Source organism: Oncorhynchus nerka, linkage group LG26, assembly GCF_034236695.1.
Source record: "Oncorhynchus nerka isolate Pitt River linkage group LG26, Oner_Uvic_2.0, whole genome shotgun sequence".
NCBI lineage: Eukaryota > Metazoa > Chordata > Actinopteri > Salmoniformes > Salmonidae > Oncorhynchus > Oncorhynchus nerka.
This window is the reverse complement of record NC_088421.1, coordinates 39,869,294-39,888,683: the sequence shown is the minus strand read 5'-3', so window position 1 is coordinate 39,888,683 and position 19,390 is coordinate 39,869,294. Positions and strand designations below refer to the sequence as shown.

General features: G+C 44.9%; 1 pseudogene; it reads left to right on the top strand.

Moving 5' to 3' along the window:
- Positions 1–19,390, top strand: part of LOC115128027 (transmembrane channel-like protein 6) — a 63,767-nt pseudogene that overhangs the window by 31,153 nt on the left and 13,224 nt on the right.

Sequence of the window (19,390 nt, the reverse complement as noted above, 5' to 3'; positions counted from 1 at the left end):
CACAATAACATCTGCTAACCATGTGTATGTGACCAATAACATTTGATTTGATTTGAATTCCTTGTCTGTATGTGTGGTGCGCAAGCCTGCCACTTTGTGTAGCTGTTAGTGAGGATTCTAATGAAAAGTATTCTGGTAGATGGAAAGGCTTTCCCATAAACCTTTGCAATTAGATGTTAACTACAAAGTAGCCTATGCTTACCTTACTAATCAATGAGTGGGTATTTGTTTTGCAAACTCTGCCATCACGTGTGCACTACAAAAACACTTCTAAACTGCCTCTTGCTACTGTAGGTGCACACTGGAATTAAAGGGTAAACGCACCCCAAAATCAAACATTTGCAAAAGAAATCCAGACCTCAAAAGTGGTCTCTTGATGTTGTTTTGCTTTGGACTTAGAACATCAAATTATATTAGTCACATGCGCCGAATTCAACAGTTGTAGTCCTTTGAGTGAAATTCTTACTTATGAGCCCCTAACCAACAATGCAGTTTAAAAAATACAGATAAGAAATAAGTAACAAGTAATTAAAGAGCAGCAGTAAAATAACAAACGCGAGACTATATACAGGGGGGCACCGGTTAGTTGAGGTAGTATGTACATGTAGGTAGAGTTATTAAAGTGACTATGCATAGATGACAACAGAGAGTAGCAGTGGTATAGAGAGGGGGGGGGGCAATGAAAATAGTCTGGGTAGCCATTTGAATAGATGTTAAGGAGTCTTATGGCTTGGGTGTAGAAGCTGTTTAGAAGCTTCTTGGACCTAGACTTGGCGCTCCGGTACTGCTTGCCATGCGGTAGCAGAGAGTCAGTCTTTGACAATTTTTAGGACCTTCCTCTGACACCATCTGGTATAGAGGTCCTGGATGACAGGATGCTTGGCCCCAGTGATGTACCGGGCCGTTTGCACTACCCTTGTGGATGGAGGCCGAGCAGTTGCCATACCAGGCAGTGATGCAACCAGTCAGCTCTCGATGGTACAGCTGTAGAACCTTTTGAGGATCTGAGGACCCATGACAAATATTTTCAGTCTCCTGAGGGGGGATAGGTTTTGTCGTGCCCTCTTAACGACTCTCTTGGTGTGCTTGGACCATGTCCAATGTAGTTGTCTTCTATTAAAACGTTGTTTTTTTCTTCTTGATAAACTGAAGGGAAAAAACGGGAGAATGGAAACCTTAAACAAAATGGAGGAAACGGAATTTGGAAAAAGACCAATCGGAATCAGGCAACAACAAAAAAATACAGATTTTACAGGGCCCAACATTTATATAGTGCCTTTCCAGATGATGACAATAATTTGTGACAGAACGCTCACCACAGCTGGAGAGGTGAGGGGTGATACATGCCAACTAGAAATGAGGGGAAGGTTAGGTGTGCCATGATGGAAATGTACATGTTAGCAGATGCCCTTATCCAGAACAGGCGCAAATAGGGTTAAGTGCCTTGCTCAAGGGCACATCAACAGATATAACATCAGGGATTCAAACCAGCAACCTTTCAGTTACTGGCCCAACGTTCTTAACCGCTAGGCTAACTAATGAATGACATCAACAGTACCTTAATGAATGACATCAACCCTTCCTTAATGAATGACATCAACCCTTCCTTAATGAATTACATCAACAGTACCTTAATGAATGACATCAACAGTACCTTAATGAATGACATCAACCCTTCCTTAATGAATTACATCAACAGTACCTTAATGAACGACATCAACCCTACCTTAATGAATGACATCAACAGTACCTTAATGAATGACATCAAACCTACCTTACTGAATGACATCAACAGTACCTTAATGAATGACATCAACAGTACCTTAATGAATGACATCAACCCTACCTTAATGACTGACATAATACCTACCTTACTGAACGACATCAACCCTACCTTATTGAATGACATCAACAGTACCTAAATGAATGACATCAACAGTACCTTAATGAACGACATCAACAGTACCTTAATGAACGACATCAACCCTGCCTTAATGAATGACATCAACCCTGCCTGAATGAATGACATCAACAGTACCTTAATGAATGACATCAAACCTACCTTACTGAATGACATCAACAGTACCTTAATGAATGACATCAACAGTACCTTAATGAATGACATCAACCCTACCTTAATGACTGACATAATACCTACCTTACTGAACGACATCAACCCTACCTTATTGAATGACATCAACAGTACCTAAATGAATGACATCAACAGTACCTTAATGAACGACATCAACAGTACCTTAATGAATGACATCAACCCTGCCTTAATGAATGACATCAACCCTGCCTGAATGAATGACATCAACAGTACCTTAATGAATGACATCAAACCTACCTTACTGAATGACATCAACAGTACCTTAATGAATGACATCAACAGTACCTTAATGAATGACATCAACCCTACCTTAATGACTGACATAATACCTACCTTACTGAACGACATCAACCCTACCTTATTGAATGACATCAACAGTACCTAAATGAATGACATCAACAGTACCTTAATGAACGACATCAACAGTACCTTAATGAACGACATCAACCCTGCCTTAATGAATGACATCAACCCTGCCTGAATGAATGACATCAACAGTACCTTAATGAATGACATCAACCCTTCCTTAATGAAAGACACCAACCCTTCCTTAATGAATGACATCAACAGTACCTTAATGAATGACATCAACCCTTCCTTAATGAATGACATCAACCCTTCCTTAATGAATTACATCAACAGTACCTTAATGAATGACATCAACAGTACCTTAATGAATGACATCAACCCTTCCTTAATGAATTACATCAACAGTACCTTAATGAACGACATCAACCCTACCTTAATGAATGACATCAACAGTACCTTAATGAATGACATCAAACCTACCTTACTGAATGACATCAACAGTACCTTAATGAATGACATCAACAGTACCTTAATGAATGACATCAACCCTACCTTAATGACTGACATAATACCTACCTTACTGAACGACATCAACCCTACCTTATTGAATGACATCAACAGTACCTAAATGAATGACATCAACAGTACCTTAATGAATGACATCAACAGTACCTTAATGAACGACATCAACCCTGCCTTAATGAATGACATCAACCCTGCCTGAATGAATGACATCAACAGTACCTTAATGAATGACATCAAACCTACCTTACTGAATGACATCAACAGTACCTTAATGAATGACATCAACAGTACCTTAATGAATGATGTCAACAGTACCTTAATGACTGACATCAACAATACCTTAATGAATGATATCAACAGTACCTTAATGAATGATATCGAGCCTACCTTAATGAATGACATCAACCCTTCCTTACTGAATGACATCAACAGTACCTTAATGAATGATATCGAGCCTACCTTAATGAATGACATCAACCCTACCTTAATGAATGACATCAACAGTACCTTAATGAATGATATCGAGCCTACCTTAATGAATGACATCAACCCTTCCTTACTGAATGACATCAACAGTACCTTAATGAATGATATCGAGCCTACCTTAATGAATGACATCAACCCTTCCTTACTGAATGACATCAACAGTACCTTAATGAATGATATCGAGCCTACCTTAATGAATGACATCAACCCTACCTTGCTGAATGACATCAACCCTACCTTAATGAATGACACTGCATCTCAGTGCAAGAGGTGTCACTGCAGTACCTGATTTGAATTCAGGCTGCATCCGGCCATGATTGGGAGTCACATAGGGCGGTGCACTATTGGCCCAGCGTCGCCCGTGTTCGGCCAGGGTAGGCTGTCATTGTAAATAAGAATTTGTTCTTAACTCACTTGCCTAGTTAAATAAAGGTTCAATAAAAAAATAACTTAATAAATGACATCAACCCTACCTTAATGATACAAAGGACAACATATTGTAGCGACCTCAACCCAATGCCTAACAACCTCATCAAGAGGCTTGGATATCTTGGCGTGACAGCTAAGGTGTTGAGTTGACAGTTGCTGAACCTGGGTTTGTATCTTGGTCGGTCTACCCCCACATTCACTATAATATTTATTTAGTTATTATCATAGATATTGGATTTTGAGTACGTTATTCTGGAAAAAGCTTATTGAAATTCCTGTCTTTAAAGGCCCCTCTTGGGCCGGAGAAGAGGCCCTCAAACATAGCAGTCTGACGTTATCTCACTTAATATATATATCTCTCTCTGTCTCTCTTTCTCTTTCGCTACTTGTTTCTGTAGAGAACAGAGCTCGAGGAGAGGCCAGGCATGGCTACTGCTGCTTCCATAACGTCAGTACAGTTCATGACGACCACCATCACACCAATAGCCACAGCCACGAGCAGGTCCTTTATCTCACGTGTGTCCAAGAGCAGTCATCGGGATTGGAGACGGATCCGTGTGTGTCTCCTGGTAAAAGCCTCCTTGCTCCGGAGCTTCTCCAATGCGTCTGGAATGGGCTGTGTCTCAAATGGCACCACCTTATTCCCTACATAGTGCACTACTTTTGACCAGGGCCCAGTAGTGCACTGTGGAGGAAAGGGTGCCATTTGGGATACAGACATGGGCTGTCGACACTCCCTAGCCTTTAATGTACGATCTTGAAAACCTTCAACTCATTACTCTCTTCCACGATCCTCCCCAGTCTCGTCCTAACTGCTTTCAGATGTTTAGTAATGCTGCCTTCAGATGTCATTAGTTCCACTAAGATGCAGAAGGAGAAAAGTGGTGGGGTAGCGCCACTACTTCACTACCATTACAGAGCTCTTCCAAGAATACTTCAGTGGAGATTTGCAATAGTACTCAGTATTGGAGGTTGACCACAGTTAATGTTTATGCATCTCAAACATCTCTGGACAGTAGGCACAATCATTATATCAAAGGGAACTGTAAAGTTAACTGTCTCTGTGGAATCATGTCTTCTCATATAATACACACATTGTGAATTGACATCTTTATGATTAGTTACAGTATCTTTGTGACATATGTAATGCAATACTTTGAAATTGTTCAGTTACTTACACATTAGGAAACTAAATCATTAGTTTTACATATGCAGTGCATTGGGAAAGTACTCAGATCCCTTGACTTTTCCCACATTTTGTTTCGTTACAGCCTTATTCCGAGTGGCTATAGAGTTACTCCCAGCGTCTGCCGACGTAACTCCCTCCGTTGTGCCCTCAACCGGCCTTTGCCGGACGTCGGAGCAGACGCTTCTACTAGCCCCGACCCTGCTAACATTCAACACCATGTCTCCTGCTTGCTAGCGTAGCAACGACTACCCTGTTTCATCTATTGCTGTTCACTGGACCCTATGATCACTTGGCTACATAGCTGATGCCTGCTGGACTGTTCATTAATCACGGTACTCTATTTAGTTTATTTTTTGTTTATCTGTTGGCCCCAGCCTCGAACTCAAGTCCTGTGTGTAGTTAACTGACACTCTCTGCCCATTGATCGCCATTTTACCTGTTGTTGTTGTCTTAGCTGATTAGATGTTGTTGTCTTACCCATTGTCTTAGCTAGCTCTCCCAATCAACACCTGTGATTGCCTTATGCCTCGCTTCATGTCTCTCAAATGTCAATATGCCTTGTATACTGTGGTTTAAGATAGTTATCATTGCTTTAGTTTACTGCGGAGCCCCTAGTCCCACTCAACATGCCCCAGATACCTCCTTTGTACCACCTCCCACACATGTCATTCACTGTAGCCAACTTGTCTTTATCATTGCCATGCCTACATGTATGACAAAGAACATAATACACAGAGGAGTTGGATAAAGCACAAGCAGACTACCACCAGGGTTGTGTTCATTAGGCACCAAATGTAACAAAACTGAATGAAACAAGGAGAGGCTACTTGGACTTGTTCAATAAGAAATGTTTGCAGTTGAACATTTCTTTTAAATAATTTTCCATTGCATGCCCTAATGAGCATGACCAAGGCCAGTGCAGTGTGTCTTACTGAATATATTTTATCATCTGATTAATCATATTCAATCATATGTTCCCCACAGATAGTCTGGCCAGCCAGATGAGTGATGTCAGAGAGCGGGCAGATGAGAGGAGTGAGGAATCCATACAGACCAACCTTCTGGTCAGGAAGTGCTGGTCTACCGCCACCCTGAGGGTCCTGTCCTCCATGCCCAGTCGCAGCATCGGTGAGACCATCCTTTCAGTCACAAGCCGGTTTGTTAAGGGGAAACCTCAGGGTTGTGTTTAATAGACACAGAAGGGAAGAAAACGGCTTGAAACCGTGAGGTACTTCCTGAATTTGTCCAAATAAATGCTTGTTTTCGTTTGACGTTGCAAACGGTTTTGCCACGTTGTGCTCTAATGAACAAGACCCATGCCAAAGGCTTTTGTGTGACTCATAAAGAGACTATGGGTGATATTTTGAGAGCATACAAAAATGTTGCAGTTCCTCTTGTATCTGCCCTGTTACCCATGTGGCTCAGTTGGTAGAGCATAGCACACAGGGTTGTGTGTTCGATTCCTACCGGGGATCAGTATGAAAACGTATTCACTCACTACTGTAAGTCGCTCTGGATAAGTATAAATGCACCACACACATTTTAAACATGTACAATGGTTTGGAAATCTACATCTATGTGGATGGTCAAAATGGGGGGTCTAAGAACATGAATAAGTCCTTAGATGAGTTTCCTGTCTCTTGTCTTACTGTGTCAGAAGTTTCAGAAAACTACTGGAGGAGAATATGGCCTACGCAAAAGCCACTGACCTCACAAGTGGTTGACATTTGAATAAACTTCTGGGGTGTATTCATTAGTGCACACCGTAGCGAACCATGTATGCTGTGCAACAGAATACTTATTGGACAAGTTCAGGTTAGACAAATGTTTCGGCCATTTGTTTCCGTTTGGTTCCTAGTGAATACACCCAGGTAGTAAATGTAATCTTCCTCCTTTTAAACCTCAGGAAATGGTCTCTCCTCACTCAGGGCAGCAGAGTCGTCTTGAAATCATCTCCCAGTGCAACATCCGTTCTACTCAGCTGCGCAGGTACCACCGCCAGACCCAAGACGTTTCCCTCTCCTCCAGACCTAGTATCCGTGGCTATGGGATCGAGGCAGACTCTGAGGATGTCTGTGAGGAAGGTGAATCCCCAAACCCACTTCACCATCCACCCCTGAAGGCAATAGTCTTTCACCAGCTTTGAGGGGCCTTCTACCACCCTCACTACAGACACAGGACAATGTGTATGGCATTTGAAAGCAGACAGTTTTAGATCTTTTAGATCAACCTTTGAACAGAGTGAACATTCCCTGACTGTCCCTCCGCTGAGAGTCAGTGACTGTTTTGTGTGCTCTGCTGAGATGGGCTGTACCAACAAGAATGACTCCGCTGTTAAAAGTTAAAGATATCAAGGTTTGGTTAGAAAATGTTATACTGAACAAAAATATAAATCAACATGCAGCAATTTCAAAGATTTTACTGAGTAACAGTTCATATAAAGAAATCAGTCAATTGAAATGCATTTAATTCGGCCCTAATTTATGGATTTCATGACTGGGAACCACGGTAGGTTTGTGGCACCTTAATTGGGGAGGACGGGCTTGCGGTATTGGCGGAGCGGAATAAGTGGAATGGTATCAAACACATTTTTTTGTTAGTTACAGATTTGTTGGTCATCTATACCTTAAAAGAAAGGTAGGGGCGTGGCTCAGAAAACCAGTCAGTATCTGGTGTGACCACCATTTGCATCATGCAGCGTGACACATCTCCTTCACATAGAGTTGATCAGGCTGTTGACTGTGGCCTGTGGAATGTTGTCCCACTCTTCAATGTCTGCGCAGTTGCTGGATATTGGCGGGAGCTGGAACACACTGTCGTACATGTCAATCCAGAGCATCCCAAACATGCTCAATGGGTGAAATGTCTGGTGAGTATGCAGGCCATGGAACAATTGGGACGTACAGCTTCCAGGAATTGTGTACAGATCCATGCGATATGGGGCTGTGCATTATCATGCTGAAACGTGAGGTGATGGATGAATGGCACGACAATGGGCCTCAGAATCCCATCACGATATCTCTGTGCATTCAAATTGCCATTGATAAAATGCAATTGTGTTTGTTGTCCATAGCTTATGTCTGCCCATACCATAGCCCCACCGCGACCATGGGGCACTCCGTTCACAACGTTGAAATCAACAAAACGCTTTCCCTCACATCTGCCATCTGCCTGGTACTGTTGAAACCGGGATACATCCGTAAAGAGCACACTTCTCCAGCATGCGAGTGGCCATCGAAGGTGAGCATTAGTCCACTGAAGTCTGTTACGATGCCAAACTGCAGTCTGGTCAAGACCCTGGTGAGGACAACGAGCACACAGATGAGCTTCCCTGAGACGTTTTCTGACAGTTTGTGCAGAAATTTTTCAGTTGTGCAAACCCACAGTTTCATCAGCTGTCGGTGTGGCTGGTCTCAGATGAGACCAGTTTCATTCCGCAGATGAAGAAGCCGGATGTGGAGGTCCTGGGCTTTTGTGGTTACATATGATCTGTGGTTGAGGCCGGTTGGACCTACTGACAAATTCTCTAAAACAATGTTGGAGGCGGCTTATGGTAGAGAAATTAACATTAAATTATCTGGCAACCGCTCTGTTGGCATTTCTGCAGTCAGCATGCCAGTTGCATGCTCTCTTAATAGCCAGGCAAATACAAGCCTGTCTCTTATATTTGTGGTTGTGTTCAGTGATTGAAGCAAATAAATGCCTGGGCTATTAAATTGAAGTTTTATGGTATCCTTTTAACTTTGTGTGGATTACAGAGACCAAGAGACAGGAGCTGGTCAACAATCTTCAGAGTCTGTCGGCCGGTGACCGTGTGCGTATGCTGCGTGCCACGCCCCTTAGTCTGGCTGAGAAGACTAAACTGAGGTGTGTGCCATATTCTCTTCATTGTTTGTAATTGATTATCTTAATTGTTCCAGGACACCATTTGCTTTACATGATGCCAATGTAAAGTTTGACAAACAAATTACACGAAAGCTACTTAAACCCTTCTCTCTCATCATTGCTGAATCTTCAAAGACCCCTTTTACAGTCAACATCTCTCCTTAGGAAACTTGTATTCAGTGACAAAGTTGGACAGTCCCTCTTGAGCAGCCAGGTTCCCTGCTGTAGCCTCCTTAAGCGAGTGAGTATAACCAAGCTATCACTAGCATAAAACATGCTGTTGGCCATTTCACGACTATCATTCAGATGTAAAATCTGAGGAAAGTGCTCCAATCCTGAGGTTAATCTCTGCACAGAGATGTTAGGCATGAAAGTTACTCTGCGTCCTGTGTCCACAGGCTTTGTATCACATCTGGTTCGGATGTCTCTTCATCCTCAGTTCCCTGCAGTTGTGGCAGGTGGCTTTGAAGAGGCTGGGTGGCCGCTTTGGCACTGGTGTGCTCTCCTACTTTCTCTTCATCAGGACTCTTCTGCTCTTCAACGTCTTTCTCTTCCTCATCAACGGCCTGTTCCTGGTCCTCCCCCAGGCCATCCACCCGCCCCTTCACACCCCCAGCTCCCACAGAGTCACAGGCCTGGAGCTGTTCACCGGCACGGTAAGATGAGGTTTATGATTGATTGGTTGATTATGTTCATCCACAAGGTTTTGACCTTAAGGTGATTCACTCTAAAGTTTAAACTCCACTGATCGTCCAGCGAAATGTCACCGATTGGTTAAGTTACAATTTCTGGCATGTACCAAAATCTCTGCTGTGTGCGGTGAAAGCACGACGTGGTTGTTGAGCCTCTACAGAGTACACCTAGTGGAGTTTAAATCCAGCCTACGCCAACAAAACAACTGCTGCTGACATACCTAGCTAAGTCACAATGCAATGCCCACCCATACAAATGTAAAGCACCAGCAAGAGCACTTCTATATCAAAACACTACATCAGTGTTGTCAGTCTGTTTCTGAAACCACATCACCTCTCTTCCTTCTCAGGGTTATCTCTCTAACTCTCTAATGTTTTATGGCTACTACACCAACTCCACCATCAACACCAGTTGTAGACCTGATGAAGCCACCGCCGGGACTGGCTGCGGCACCACCAGTGACCCTCACATGATGGCCTACAACATTCCCTTAGCCTACTGCTTCACCATCGGCATAACATTCTTTATCACCGGCATCGTCCTTGTTTACAGGTTGAACAACCCTCTCAAACCTTTTGAAGTGCTGATATAGGATCAGATTATCATTTTTAAGTTGCGTTCACACAGGCAGTCCAATTCTGATATTTTGCCCAATTATTGGCGAAAGATCTGATCTGATTGGCCAAAAGACCAATTACCAGCAAAATATCAGAATTGGGCTACCTGTGTAAACGCAACCATTGATCATAACGTGAATATGACCCTGATCTATTCATTTGGAATCTCTTTGTTAGCCTGGTCCAAGATCTGTTTGTGCTCTACAGCCAACTGCTATGGTCCGTGTTGGTGTGAAAATGCCCATAAGAGTTGGCAGGACAGATCTGTGACGTTTTTCTCCTTGTTGGTCTTTCATGGGAATAATAAAATGTTTTCATTGTACTTGTCTTAGCATGTCCAAGTCCTTTGGGAGGAGTTTCCGTGTGTTCAAGTCTCAGGGAAACATGGCCATAAAGGTATTCTGCTCCTGGGATTTCAAAGTCAGCAAGAAGATGTCTGTCAGGCTGCAGTCGGAGAACATCACCACCCAGCTCAAGGTACGGGACAGGATCATGTTCATTAGGGCTCACAGTGAAAAAATAAAAATACAATTCCAGCCCAAAAACTCAAATAAGCATTTCTTATTGGACAAATCCAGGTAGTCCCTCCCTGTTTCTGTCTGTTTATTCCATTTTGTGCCTAATGAACACGACCCAGGGGTTTCCAACTCTAGTGCTGTAGAACTAACGTCAACGGGTGTTCAAGTTTTTGCACAAGTCCATCACTAATACACCTTATTCAGCCAAATGTGGTCCATGATTCACTGACCCTTTGTTTTAGGTGTGATGAGCCATGATCATTTGTGCCATGATCATTTGTTTTAGGTGTGATGAGCCATGATCATTTGTTTTAGGTGTGATGAGCCATGATCATTTGTTTTAGGTGTGATGAGCCATGATCATTTGTTTTAGGTGTGATGAGCCATGATCATTTGTTTTAGGTGTGATGAGCCATGATCATTTGTTTTAGGTGTGATGAGCCATGATCATTTGTTTTAGGTGTGATGAGCCATGATCATTTGTTTTAGGTGTGATGAGCCATGATCATATGTTTTAGGTGTGATGAGCCATGATCATTTGTTTTAGGTGTGATGAGCCATGATCATATGTTTTAGGTGTGATGAGCCATGATCATATGTTTTAGGTGTGATGAGCCATGATAATTTGTTTTAGGTGTGATGAGCCATGATCATTTGTTTTAGGTGTGATGAGCCATGATCATTTGCTGATCATTTGCTGATCATTTGAATCAGGCATGTTAGTGATGGGCAGGAGCACAATCCTGCGTAGACTATAACAAACAAAATAGAACAGATGGGATAGAGGCCTGATCAAGCTCATATTCTATGCTAAGTCAGAGGCTGAAGCCCACTCCCAGTCAGTCAGTCAGTCAGAGGCTGAAGGTCAGTCAGTCAGTCAGAGGCTGAAGGTCAGTCAGTCAGTCAGAGGCTGAAGGTCAGTCAGTCAGTCAGAGGCTGAAGGTCAGTCAGTCAGTCAGAGGCTGAAGGTCAGTCAGTCAGTCAGAGGCTGAAGGTCAGTCAGTCAGTCAGAGGCTGAAGGTCAGTCAGTCAGTCAGAGGCTGAAGGTCAGTCAGTCAGTCAGTCAGTCAGAGGCTGAAGGTCAGTCAGTCAGTCAGTCAGAGGCTGAAGGTCAGTCAGTCAGTCAGTCAGAGGCTGAAGGTCAGTCAGTCAGTCAGAGGCTGAAGGTCAGTCAGTCAGTCAGTCAGGCTGAAGGTCAGTCAGTCAGTCAGTCAGAGGCTGAAGGTCAGTCAGTCAGTCAGTCAGAGGCTGAAGGTCAGTCAGTCAGTCAGTCAGAGGCTGAAGGTCAGTCAGTCAGTCAGTCAGAGGCTGAAGGTCAGTCAGTCAGTCAGTCAGAGGCTGAAGGTCAGTCAGTCAGTCAGTCAGTCAGAGGCTGAAGGTCAGTCAGTCAGTCAGTCAGAGGCTGAAGGTCAGTCAGTCAGTCAGTCAGAGGCTGAAGGTCAGTCAGTCAGTCAGTCAGAGGCTGAAGGTCAGTCAGTCAGTCAGAGGCTGAAGGTCAGTCAGTCAGTCAGAGGCTGAAGGTCAGTCAGTCAGTCAGAGGCTGAAGGTCAGTCAGTCAGTCAGAGGCTGAAGGTCAGTCAGTCAGTCAGAGGCTGAAGGTCAGTCAGTCAGTCAGAGGCTGAAGGTCAGTCAGTCAGTCAGAGGCTGAAGGTCAGTCAGTCAGTCAGAGGCTGAAGGTCAGTCAGTCAGTCAGAGGCTGAAGGTCAGTCAGTCAGTCAGAGGCTGAAGGTCAGTCAGTCAGTCAGAGGCTGAAGGTCAGTCAGTCAGTCAGAGGCTGAAGGTCAGTCAGTCAGAGGCTGAAGGTCAGTCAGGCTGAAGGTCAGTCAGTCAGTCAGAGGCTGAAGGTCAGTCAGTCAGTCAGTCAGAGGCTGAAGGTCAGTCAGTCAGTCAGAGGCTGAAGGTCAGTCAGTCAGTCAGAGGCTGAAGGTCAGTCAGTCAGTCAGTCAGAGGGCTGAAGGTCAGGTCAGTCAGAGGCTGAAGGTCAGTCAGTCAGTCAGAGGCTGAAGGTCGGTCAGTCAGTCAGTCAGTGGCTGAAGGTCGGTCAGTCAGTCAGTCAGTCAGTCAGAGGCTGAAGGTCAGTCAGTCAGTCAGAGGCTGAAGGTCAGTCAGTCAGTCAGAGGCTGAAGGTCAGTCAGTCAGTCAGTCAGAGGCTGAAGGTCAGTCAGTCAGTCAGAGGCTGAAGGTCAGTCAGTCAGTCAGAGGCTGAAGGTCAGTCAGTCAGTCAGAGGCTGAAGGTCAGTCAGTCAGTCAGAGGCTGAAGGTCAGTCAGTCAGTCAGAGGCTGAAGGTCAGTCAGTCAGTCAGGTCAGAGGCTGAAGGTCAGTCAGAGGCTGAAGGTCAGTCAGAGGGCTGAAGGTCAGTCAGTCAGTCAGGTCAGTCAGTCAGTCAGAAGCTGAAGGTCAGTCAAGTCAGTCAGTCAGAAGGTCAGTCAGAGGCAGTCAGTCAGAGGCTGAAGGTCAGTCAGTCAGTCAGAAGGTCGGTCAGTCAGAGGCTGAAGGTCGGTCAGTCAGAGGCTGAAGGTCGGTCAGTCAGAGGCTGAAGGTCGGTCAGTCAGAGGCTGAAGGTCGGTCAGTCAGTCAGAGGCTGAAGGTCAGTCAGTCAGTCAGAGGCTGAAGGTCAGTCAGTCAGTCAGAGGCTGAAGGTCAGTCAGTCAGTCAGTCAGAGGCTGAAGGTCAGTCGGTCAGAGGCTGAAGGTCAGTCGGTCAGAGGCTGAAGGTCAGTCGGTCAGAGGCTGAAGGTCAGTCAGTCAGTCAGTCAGTCAGAGGCTGAAGGTCAGTCAGTCAGTCAGTCAGAGGCTGAAGGTCGGTCAGTCAGTCAGTCAGAGGCTGAAGGTCGGTCAGTCAGTCAGTCAGAGGCTGAAGGTCGGTCGGTCAGTCAGAGGCTGAAGGTCGGTCGGTCAGTCAGTCAGAAGGTCGGTCGGTCAGTCAGTCAGAAGGTCGGTCGGTCAGTCAGAAGGTCGGTCAGTCAGTCAGAAGGTCGGTCAGTCAGTCAGAAGGTCGGTCAGTCAGTCAGAAGGTCGGTCAGTCAGTCAGAAGGTCGGTCAGTCAGAGGCTGAAGGTCGGTCAGTCAGAGGCTGAAGGTCGGTCAGTCGGTCAGTCAGAGGCTGAAGGTCGGTCAGTCAGTCAGTCAGAGGCTGAAGGTCGGTCAGTCAGTCAGAGGCTGAAGGTCAGTCAGTCAGTCAGTCAGAAGGTCGGTCAGTCAGAGGCTGAAGGTCGGTCAGTCAGAGGCTGAAGGTCGGTCAGTCAGTCAGTCAGAGGCTGAAGGTCAGTCGGTCAGAGGCTGAAGGTCAGTCGGTCAGAGGCTGAAGGTCAGTCGGTCAGTCAGAGGCTGAAGGTCGGTCAGTCAGTCAGAGGCTGAAGGTCGGTCAGTCAGTCAGAGGCTGAATAAATAAACAGTTTCTTCGTTCTTTCCAGGAGCTGTTGTCGGAGGTGAAAGGCGGAGAGGAGGAGAAGGGCAGGCTGTCTGGGATGGCGGTGCACCTGCTAGCATGGAGCATTTCTCTGGGGAGCACCTTCTTCTGTGCACTCGGCATCCACTGCTTTGCCAAGTACATGCACCTGGTTAGTGTGTGTGGGGGGTGGCCTGGTTAGGCATCCTCTATAGCTGCTGGAACTGTGCTGGAGAGGACAATGTGGAAAGAAAATGGGCTATACGGACCAGCACAGTACGGTTCAGGTTTGCACAATAGGGGTATTACTGCCAGAGTTTCTTGTGGCTGCTCTCTCAAAGGTAGCTGAGCCTTTACCAAGGAAGGAGAGAGAGCTTACTCTCACTAACCCACTGCTGCTGGCACACCAGCCCATTGGCTACCTTCCCATTTTCATACTAGCATACCACATAGAATACACTGCCCAACACTGTACATAACTTCCTTTTTAAGTAGAAAATTGGTGGGTGGATATTGGCAATACATAACTTCCTTCTAAGTAAGTAAGTTAGTGGGTGGATATTGGAAGAGGGCTATCGCCACTTTACTTTCAAGTATTGCCACAGTTTTTGGGGATAAGGTTTTTTCAGAGTTTCTCTGAGAATCAGACAGGAACGTTTTTTGTTTGTTGCAGAATTATACTTTGGTGAGTCAACAGAGGAAATCACATTGTGAAATCAGAAAGCAGCTTAAGACATGTTGTTGCCTGCAAAACAAGATGGGGAGATGTCTCGGGGCCTACTCAAAGGGAATGCAACATTCTCAATGTTGGAGTAGGTCAGAAGCCTGGTCCCAGATCTGTGGTGTTTAGCCCACTCCTATGGACTTTGTCATGCCAAATAACACAAACAGATCTGGGAGGACCAGACTATAGTCCGCGATGTAGAGCCTTTGCTTGTTCTTAGCTTAATGTCTGTCTGCACTGCAGTGTTTCTATAGCCAGGTAACAGATCTGTTTGTTCTGTATAGCCAACTCCTATGGTTGTACGTTTGACAATGACCATAGGAGTTGAGAAGACTGATCTGCGTCCACTGCCCACCCAACTAATATTCATAGCAACAAAGAACTGAACATTGTGCCCAACGGATAATGCCTCCAGCACCCCTGGTCTCTACTGTAGGCCTATGCAATACCCCTGGTCTCTACTGTAGGCCTATGCAATACCCCTGGTCTCTACTGTAGGCCTATGCAATACCCCTGGTCTCTACTGTAGGCCTATGCAATACCCCTGGTCTCTACTGTAGGCCTATGCAATACCCATGGTCTCTACTGTAGGCCTATGCAACACTCCTGGTCTCTACTGTAGGCCTATGAAACACCCCTGGTCTCTACTGTAGGCATATGCAACACTCCTGGTCTCTACTGTGGACCTTTGCAATACCCCTGGTCTCTACTGTAGGCCTATGCAACACTACTGTAGGCCTATGCAACACCCCTGGTCTCTACTGTAGTCCTATGCAATACCCCTGGTCTCTACTGTAGGCCTATGCAATTCTCCTGGTCTCTACTGTAGGCCTATGCAACACTCCTGGTCTCTACTGTAGGCCTATGCAATACCCCTGGTCTCTACTGTAGGCCTATGCAATACCCCTGGTCTCTACTGTATGCCTATGCAACACTCCTGGTCTCTACTGTAGGCCTATGCAACACTCCTGGTCTCTACTGTAGGCCTATGCAACACCCCTGGTCTCTACTGTAGGCCTATGCAATTCTCCTGGTCTCTACTGTAGGCCTATGCAACACTCCTGGTCTCTACTGTAGGCCTATGCAATACCCCTGGTCTCTACTGTATGCCTATGCAACACTCCTGGTCTCTACTGTAGGCCTATGCAACACTCCTGGTCTCTACTGTAGGCCTATGCAATACCCCTGGTCTCTACTGTAGGCCTATGCAACACTCCTGGTCTCTACTGTAGGCCTATGCAACACCCCTGGTCTCTACTGTAGGCCTATGCAACACTCCTGGTCTCTACTGTAGGCCTATGCAATACTCCTGGTCTCTACTGTAGGCCTATGCAACACTACTGTAGGCCTATGCAATACCACTGGTCTCTACTGTAGGCCTATGCAACACTACTGTAGGCCTATGCAACACTCCTGGTCTCTACTGTAGGCCTATGCAACACTCTTGGTCTCTACTGTAGGCCTATGCAACACCCCTGGTCTCTACTGTAGGCCTATGCAACACCCCTGGTCTCTACTGTAGGCCTATGCAACACCCCTGGTCTCTACTGTAGGCCTATGCAATACTCCTGGTCTCTACTGTAGGCCTATGCAACACCCCTGGTCTCTACTGTAGGCCTATGCAACACCCCTGGTCTCTACTGTAGGCCTTTGCAACACTCCTGCTATTTTGTTACTCTCTCTTCTTGACAACACAGTCCTTTGTTTAATGTTTTTCCTTCAATGTGACCAGAGGAGACTTGAGGATGCAGAGGGGGAGGTCAGTGTGGTGCATGAGGCTCATCTGCTGGCTCTGCCTGGGGTTGTGTCCTGTGGGAACCTCCTCCTCCCTGGTCTCTTCAACCTCGTGTCTTGGATGGAGAACTTCAACTCGCCCATTGTACGTCTCTATGTTTCCATCTTCAGGTAAATACGACTAGAACTGCGTTCAGAGATGTTCAGTGTTTGACACATATTAGTACATTAGCATTGTGGTACAGTGCCTTGCGAAAGTATTCGGCCCCCTTGAACTTTGCGACCTTTTGCCACATTTCAGGCTTCAAACATAAAGATATAAAACTGTATTTTTTTTGTGAAGAATCAACAACAAGTGGGACACAATCATGAAGTGGAAAGACATTTATTGGATATTTCAAACTTTTTTAACAAATCAAAAACTGAAAAATTGGGCGTGCAAAATTATTCAGCCCCCTTAAGTTAATACTTTGTAGCGCCACCTTTTGCTGCGATTACAGCTGTAAGTCGCTTGGGGTATGTCTATCAGTTTTGCACATCGAGAGACTGAAATTTTTTCCCATTCCTCCTTGCAAAACAGCTCGAGCTCAGTGAGGTTGGATGGAGAGCATTTGTGAACAGTAGTTTTCAGTTCTTTCCACAGATTCTCGATTGGATTCAGGTCTGGACTTTGACTTGGCCATTCTAACACCTGGATATGTTTATTTTTTAACCATTCCATTGTAGATTTTGCTTTATGTTTTGGATCATTGTCTTGTTGGAAGACAAATCTCTGTCCCAGTCTCAGGTCTTTTGCAGACTCCATCAGGTTTTCTTCCAGAATGGTCCTGTATTTGGCTCCATCCATCTTCCCATCAATTTTAACCATCTTCCCTGTCCCTGCTGAAGAAAAGCAGGTCCAAACCATGATGCTGCCACCACCATGTTTGACAGTGGGGATGGTGTGTTCAGGGTGATGAGCTGTGTTGCTTTTATGCCAAACATAACGTTTTGCATTGTTGCCAAAAAGTTCAATTTTGGTTTCATCTGACCAGAGCACCTTCTTCCACATGTTTGGTGTGTCTCCCAGGTGGCTTGTGGCAAACTAAACTACACTTTTTATGGATATCTTTAAGAAATGGCTTTCTTCTTGCCACTCTTCCATAAAGGCCAGATTTGTGCAATATACGACTGATTGTTGTCCTATGGACAGAGTCTCCCACCTCAGCTGTAGATCTCTGCAGTTCATCCAGAGTGATCATGGGCCTCTTGGCTGCATCTCTGATCAGTCTTCTCCTTGTATGAGCTGAAAGTTTAGAGGGACGGCCAGGTCTTGGTAGATTTGCAGTGGTCTGATACTCCTTCCATTTCAATATTATCGCTTGCACAGTGCTCCTTGGGATGTTTAAAGCTTGGGAAATATTTTTGTATCCAAATCCGGCTTTAATCTTCTTCACAACAGTATCTCGGACCTGCCTGGTGTGTTCCTTGTTCTTCATGATGCTCTCTGCGCTTTTAACGGACCTCTGAGACTATCACAGTGCAGGTGCATTTATACGGAGACTTGATTACACACAGGTGGATTGTATTTATCATCATTAGTAATTTAGGTCAACATTGGATCATTCAGAGATCCTCACTGAACTTCTGGAGAGAGTTTGCTGCACTGAAAGTAAAGGGGCTGAATAATTTTGCACGCCCTATTTTTCAGTTTTTGATTTGTTAAAAAGTTTGAAATATCCAATAAATGTCGTTCCACTTCATGATTGTGTCCCACTTGTTGTTGATTCTTCACAAAAATATACAGTTTTATATCTTTATGTTTGAAGCCTGAATTGTGGCAAAAGGTCGCAAAGTTCAAGGGGGCCGAATACTTTCGCAAGGCACTGTAAGTTCCAGAGTTCCAACATTTTTCCCAGAAATCCTGGTTGAAGGATTCTGGATTTCCTGCTTATTCCCTCCTGATTCTGGGAATCTTCCAACTGGGATTTCTGGAAAAACAGCGAATTTTGGTGAAAATGACAACCCTGGTTGTCCAACAAATTAAGTTGGTGAATTATCTTACCAAAGCTAATGTCACAATCCAATATGAATGGAAATATGTAAATTACATGTTGCTTAGCCTATATTTCATTTTGGATTGTGACATTAACGGGCTCCCGAGTGGCAGAGCGGTCTAAGGCACGGCATCTCAGTGCTTGAGGCGTCACTACAGACACCCTGGTTCGATTCCAGGCTGTATCACAACCGGGTATGATTGGCCCAGCGTCGTCCGGGTTTGGCCGGTGTAGGCCATCATTGAAAATAAGAATTTGTTCTTAACTGACTTACCTAGTTAAATAAAGGTTACATTTTAAAACAATTTTGGGGTTGAAGCATACTGATAGCAACCGGTAGTGTGGAATGTGGACAAATCTTGACATTAGACTACAGAAAAACTTCTGACGAGTGTAATTTCCCTTTTTAATTCAAAGCATGTAACAAACATTCAAATGTATGTAATCAAGTAGCACAGGGAACATTTTGTTGGCTCCTACGTGGACAGAAAGCCAATCCAACAAGTGTGCCTGCACAGTGGAAACCAATGGGAGGTATTCTGAATGTCTTGTGAAGTTTCGTCTTGAGTTAAGTGGGGGGTTATTTCGGTGGTCAAGTTAACTCGCCTGTTTGTTTTTTTTAACCTTTACAAATTCTTATTTTCAATGATGGCCTAGGAACAGTGGGTTAACTACCTGTTCAGGGGCAGAACGACAGATATGTCAGCTCTGGGATTTGAACTTGCAACCTTCTGGTTACTAGTCC